General features: G+C 48.4%; 1 protein-coding gene across 2 annotated transcripts in view; it reads left to right on the top strand.

Moving 5' to 3' along the window:
• The first annotated feature begins 562 nt into the window (after positions 1–562).
• SIPA1L2 (signal induced proliferation associated 1 like 2) overlaps positions 563–6,001 on the top strand; it is a 202,938-nt gene continuing 197,499 nt past the window's right edge. Inside the window, exon 1 of one of the 2 annotated variants that reach the window (XM_069484692.1) lies at positions 563–627. The gene's annotated coding sequence lies outside the window, so the exon portion shown is untranslated. Of the gene's footprint in view, positions 628–913; positions 1,181–6,001 lie in introns of those variants that run through there. The other variant, XM_069484690.1, reaches the window with a different exon arrangement.

Here is a 6,001-nt window from a genome sequence, read left to right as displayed (position 1 = left end):
TGCTTTGTCACAAGTGATCGACATTTCCTAGGAAAGCAGAGAAGCTGGGTGTAAGAAGTTCAAGCTCCAGGGGCATTTCTCCCCTGGGCCGAGCGGGGCCCGGCGGGCAGGGAGGAAGGGGAGAGCGGCTGGACTGCTCTGCTCTCCCGGCCTCCTCCCTCCTGGCTCCGAAAGGTCCTTCCTCAGCCGCATTTCCTGCACGCTGGCGGCCCTCTACCCTCTAGGTAACATTTTATTTCCTCACGTGTTTCTCCGTGCATCCCACCCCCAAAGCCTGGGCGCAGGGGCACCTGCCTTGGCGGTGCGGGCTCCCGCCCCGCGCTGTCATTTTCAGGGGTGATCACTTCAAAGCGAGGCGGCCGTCTGCGCGGGCGCAGGGCCGGCGTTCCTGCGGCGTCCGGGGCTGCGCGAGCCGCGCGGCCGGCGACACTCAGGCTCCCGAGGCACAGGGACCCGAGCGCCGGGCCGGCGCGTCCGTTCCCAACTCGGGCGAGCTGAGGCCGAGTGGGTCGCGTCTGCGCCAGGGGGCGGCTTGGAGCCAGATTCGGGGTTTTTAACTTTCTCCTCAGAGGGGCGAAAGCGAGTCCCGAGGAGAACGACGACGGCTCTCCAGACGCCGGGGTCCAGGTAGGCTGCATCGCTCCCAGCTCCCCGGCGCTCGCCCCGCGCCCCGCAACCCCTGCCCGGGAAGGGCGCCGAGCCCCTCCCGCACGCGCCGCTCCCGCGCGCCGGGACCTGGGAACCGCGCACCGGCTGCGCCCAGAGCCGGGCGGCCGCGGGGGACGGACGGCGCCCGCGCCCAATCGCGGGGCGGGGCCGAGGGGGCCTGCAGGCGGCGGCCAATGGGAGGCCGCAGAGCCGGAGGGGGCGGGGCCGCCAGGCGGCGGGCGGCGGCGTCGGGAGCCGGCGCGGCAGACTGGGAGCCCGGGAGGAGCCGGCGGAGCCATAGGAAGAGGAGGAGGACGGAGGAGGAGCGCCGCGCCCCCGCCGGCCGCCGAGCGCAGGCCGAGAGCTCCAGCCGCAGCCGGCGGGTCCGGGGCGCCTCCGCCGGAGCCCGGCGCGGGGAGGGTCCGGGCCGATGGGCAGCGCGCGGCAGCGGCGGGCGGCGAGGCGGCGGCTCCGGTACGCGCCGCTGGGCGCGCGCGGGCTGTAGCAGGTCCCGGCGGACGGCGTTCCTGAGGTGCGTGTCGGGGCAGCGGAGCGGGAGTGAGGCGAGGGTCGGCTCGAGGTGGCCTCGGCCGGGCGCGGACTGTCCCTGAGGGAAGGGGCTGCCCTCGGGGGTGTCCGTGGGGACGGCGGGGGGTGCGCGGGGCGCGGCGCGCGGGTCCGGCTCCCGAGGCGCCCTCGCTCCAGACCTCGGGGTGGAAAAGGCGCCGCGCGCTCGCTCTTCTCCGCAAGTTATCGCTCGGCGGGAAGGTTGCTCCCGTCTCGGTGACACGGGCGGTGGGCAGGACCCCTCCAGGTGCCCGGAACTCCGCTCTGCCCCGCGCTCGGGGAAGGGCTCGCGCTTGCCCGACGCGGCTCCTGGCGCACCGGGGGCGGACTCGGCGAACTTGCCGCGAGGCTGGTCCCTGGAAGGGGCGCCCCGCGCCCTCTCGCGCCGCTCCGTCTCTGTGGGGCTGCGGGCAGCCGGCGAGCGCCCTCCCCGCCCGGCGCGACCTTTCTGCCCACTTCCAGCCAGCTCGCGCCGTGCTCGGTCCCCCGCTCCTGGGCCTCTTCGGGTCCCCGCATGCCGGTAAGGGTCGCCGGACCCCGTGCAGGGAATATCCCGGGAGCACCTACAGATTAATTCTCAGTCGCGCCGCAAACCTGGAGAATCAATTTCGGCTCCTCATCCAGCCGCGAGAGCTGAGGCTTCCCGGGAAGAGAGACCAACTTGGCATTACCCCTCTGGGAGACATTTGTCATCATTAACCGGCCTCACTTAAATTAATTCAGCCCAAGATGACTCCAGCGTGAGTGCTGGAAACATCAAGTGCATCGGTCACGGAATTGTGCTCACCAAAGCGTGATTTAGTTCTAAATAAAATTTTAGACGTTTTGGATTTTGGTTAGATTTAGACTTGGCTTTGACAAGGATGGCTTTAAAAACAAAAACCAAGAAAAACAAACAAAAACCCCCCAAAGAATCTTGGTGATTCTCATGGGTTTGCTCAGTAAGTTCAAAACAGTCGCGCAGATTTTTCTTTTCTTTGCCTCTTTTGTCTGCAGTTTCCATTTCTAAACGTTAACACTAGATGGCTTTCTTATGACAGGCATCTAGTAAACTGCCCATTTGAGTTGCCTGTGTCTGCAGGGTAGGTTGTCATGTTTCTAGTCTTACAATTAGTTATTGAAGGAAACAAATCTCCAAAACTGTTGCCTTTTTTTTTTTTGAAATATATTACTTCCTTGGAAAAGTTATACAAACCAGTATTTCGCAGATATTGAAAGGTGGCTTGTTATTTCTGGCATTCCTAGAGGTGAATTTCAAGAGACAACTTGGTTACTGGGTTTAGTCACATATTTAAGAATGTCTGTTCCATGTTTGGGCTTATTGGAAGAATTCAGAGTTCTGTGAGGTTTACAATCCTGTTTAGACAGCATTTCCACTGACAAGATGTCTTCTGCTTGATTGAGTTTCACCGCTTAATTCAGAGAGGTATGAAAGTATTATTCATGGGAAAGTGTACTCTTTATTGAGTTTTGGGTACAAATTACATTGATTCTTCCTAAAGATGCCATTGATTCATTCAGGGAAGAGAGGCAGCTGAAGTGTATCTGCGTGATTCATAGCAGGAATCGTATTAGGGACATCTTTATTTCCTTTTCCTCAGATGATGTTTGGTTTTTCGTTTCTAAGCACAACGCCTTTTATGACAAGCACAACAGCCTGTAGTTAACCGATTCAGCAGCAGCAGGTTCCCAGTTATGTTTTTAAAGTAGTTTTATTCTAAAGCAAGACCATGGCAACCTGTCCAAATCTTGCCTGGATAGGCAAATTTATATACAAACTGGAGAAATATCTTGAGATTATCTTTATAGCTCTCATGTATTGTGTGCCTTGCTCAGCTTAAACTATGACATGTTCAGTTTGTTTGTTCTAAATTAGAGTGTATTCATAAATAGCTGGAGGAAAATGAGAAAAGAAAAATTACCGAGCAAAAATTTGGGAAATAGGAAATGAAACAGCTTTTATCAGTACCCACATGCTACCTATAGATGGGGTGAAATGAACTTGAATAAGAAGCAGTGTTGTAAGCACTTGGTCTGGAAAATAAAGCAAGAGCTACATCACAGGTATGGGGGTGGAGCTTCTGGCTTTGGTGTTTGGGCCACAGATTTTACTCCATTGCTTTAACTATGTATTTTTTCATAAAATGCTTTTTATGTTTTTAAGTACTAGATTTTTCTCAAAGAGCTTTAATTTTATGCAACTTTTAGTCTAATGAAATTACCAGATCATCATGGTATGGCTTCTGTGCTTATTGTAGTAAAGCTGTGTAATATGGGTTGGAAGATTTTTTTTTTTCCCCCTCAAGACTGGACTGTTACTTTGAAGGGTTCCTTGATACCTGAATTTAGTAAACACCTGCCCACCTGGGGATCTTTTTACCTGAGGCAAAAGGGGAAGTAGATTATTCACTTGGAAATGAATAATCTAATCTATTTCTGAAAGTGAGGGAATAGTGAGCTCCCCTGAAAGGGCAATTGTTTGGTAATTGAAACTGGTTTTAAAGTACTGTGTTTGGGCATCAAAACTAGTTTAATTTTGGTTGTGTTTACTGTATACTTTGCAAAGAAGTATGTATTTATGTGGGTACAGCCCCCTACCCCCAGCCATAATTGTTAAATGCAGGGTTATTTTTTGAGACTGAGGAAGGCATTGAGTCTTTGAACTGCTGATCTACTTATGATGGTGGTTTAGGATTACAAATCCTTTCAAAGACATGCTGAATTTGAAGAAAATTTAGACTGTTATTGTTAACTGAAAAGCCAAGTTTTTTTTTTTTCTGTTTTGAACTTGAATGAAATATGAAGTACAGTCCTAAAGAATACAGTGAACCATGACTTAGATTTTTCACTTCTATTAATGCACCTAATTCCCTTGCAGGGTGAGAGTAGAAAGAGTAGTAGGCAGAGCGACAGGAATCTTGAGCTTCCTGGCTCTATCACGTGTCACGAATGAGTTTGGAGAAAGTATTTCCAGGGTACCTTTCAGCAACAAGATTTTAGGTTTCTTTAACGTTTAAAATAAATGCATTAGAGTAATGAAAATGCCTGTCTGATTTGGATAATTTATATTTTTCATGATTGTCTTTTCTTTGTCTTGGCTTATACTAAGTTTGTATGTGAACATTCATGAGGCTTATAGCTACTTGGTTTACCTTGAAATTAATATTCAGAAATTGCTTTTCTGTTCCAATTGGAAAGGAGGGCTAACACTGTGATAGGAATTTAAAAGCTGTACAACTTCAGCTATAGATTATTTTTATCCTTTTTGAACTTGATTCATAAACTTTGGTTTCAAAGAGCAGTTATAGTAGAAGGGACCCAGATTGGACTTGCCGTTTGACAGCAAGTAAAGTTCTGTTTCTCCAGAATTTCATATTTAGTGTAACTCAATTCCTTGATGATATTTTTTTTTTTTTTTTTTTTTTTTTTTTTTTTTACCACGCATGACACTATATAACCAATTGGATAGTAGGAAGGAAGAAAATATGCAGCAAGTTGAGCTTAGCAGGTGGCATAGCATCTCTGGACCAGAAAGGACCTTAAAGGTTATCTTTTCATGTTGTTTTTACACTTTTTGTTTTCATTTACCTGTAAAATTAAAAAAAAAAAAAACGCAAATTTTTAGGTATTGTCAGATTTGTCAGCCTTTAGTGTTGCTGCATAAGTGTATTGGAAATTAACAACAGGAATTCCTATCTATTGTCAATGCATTTCATTAAGATACATTAATACACTGAAAAAAATGTGGGGGAAGGGGGAAAGATATATATGCTTTCAGGCTAAAGGAGAATTCTTCCCAACCAGAGAGGACATTTGTTAAAAATTACGCCACACGTGTGCATGTACCCACCCCCACACAAACACTTTTTCCTTTTGCATGGATCATTGAAAACTTCACTAAGGACTAGGGTTTGGAAATCACTGAGCCGCCCAACTAACCTTCCTTTGATACTTGAATCCCTTTATATAATCTCCGTAAGTGGTCTTCCAGCAATCCCCAACATTGCCAATAAAGGGTGGAGATCACCACCTTTTTGAAGGTTTTGAGTACTAGAAAGTTTTTTTTAGGCTGGTCAAGTAGAAAGTTTTTTTGACCTATAGAAGTGAAGTGTAATTCAACCTGTTTATTCAAATGCTATTCCCTTAGTGGCCTACAGAACAAATCCTTCTCCAGAGGTATTTCAGTTATTCAAGGAGCAGTACGTACTTGTAAAAGTTGGGCCCAAAACTGAATGTTCTTCATGCAACTTGACCTGTGTGGGGCACAGCAGGAGTGCCCTTCATAGGTTGCATGTCCTGCTTGCAATGGTTTAGTCCAAGTTTACATTCACTCTTCTGGTGGCCATGCTACTTTGACTCAGTGAGTTTCCTGTTCACTAAAACCCCTGAGTCCTTAATCACTGCTGCCATAGAGCCATGTCTTCCTATGCTGTACTAAATGTGACTGCAAGACCTAACATTTATTGTGTTTGTTTTGCTCTGTTTTAGCTGATTCTTCCCATTGTACTTTTTGGAATTTGATTATATTATTTAGCACCTTTGCCTGTCCTCCCAAAGGAATACTGCCTGCACATTAGATCATATGGTCTATATCTTTATCTAAGTCACAAATGAAATTGTTAGAGTGGCTGACCACCACAAATAGTGTCTCTGGAAGCTTCCCTGTAGGATTATAAGGAGTCACACTCTTTGGTTACAGTTTAGTACTAATACCCTTAATTTCTTATAACTAGCCTGTATATCCTTACCTTTCCACACAGATTTCCTGAAAGAGCTTGTCAAACCT

The sequence above is a fragment of the Eulemur rufifrons genome, chromosome 11 (genome assembly GCF_041146395.1).
Source record: "Eulemur rufifrons isolate Redbay chromosome 11, OSU_ERuf_1, whole genome shotgun sequence".
NCBI lineage: Eukaryota > Metazoa > Chordata > Mammalia > Primates > Lemuridae > Eulemur > Eulemur rufifrons.
Note: the sequence above shows the minus strand (reverse complement) of the source record. Positions and strands in the feature narration are given on the sequence as shown.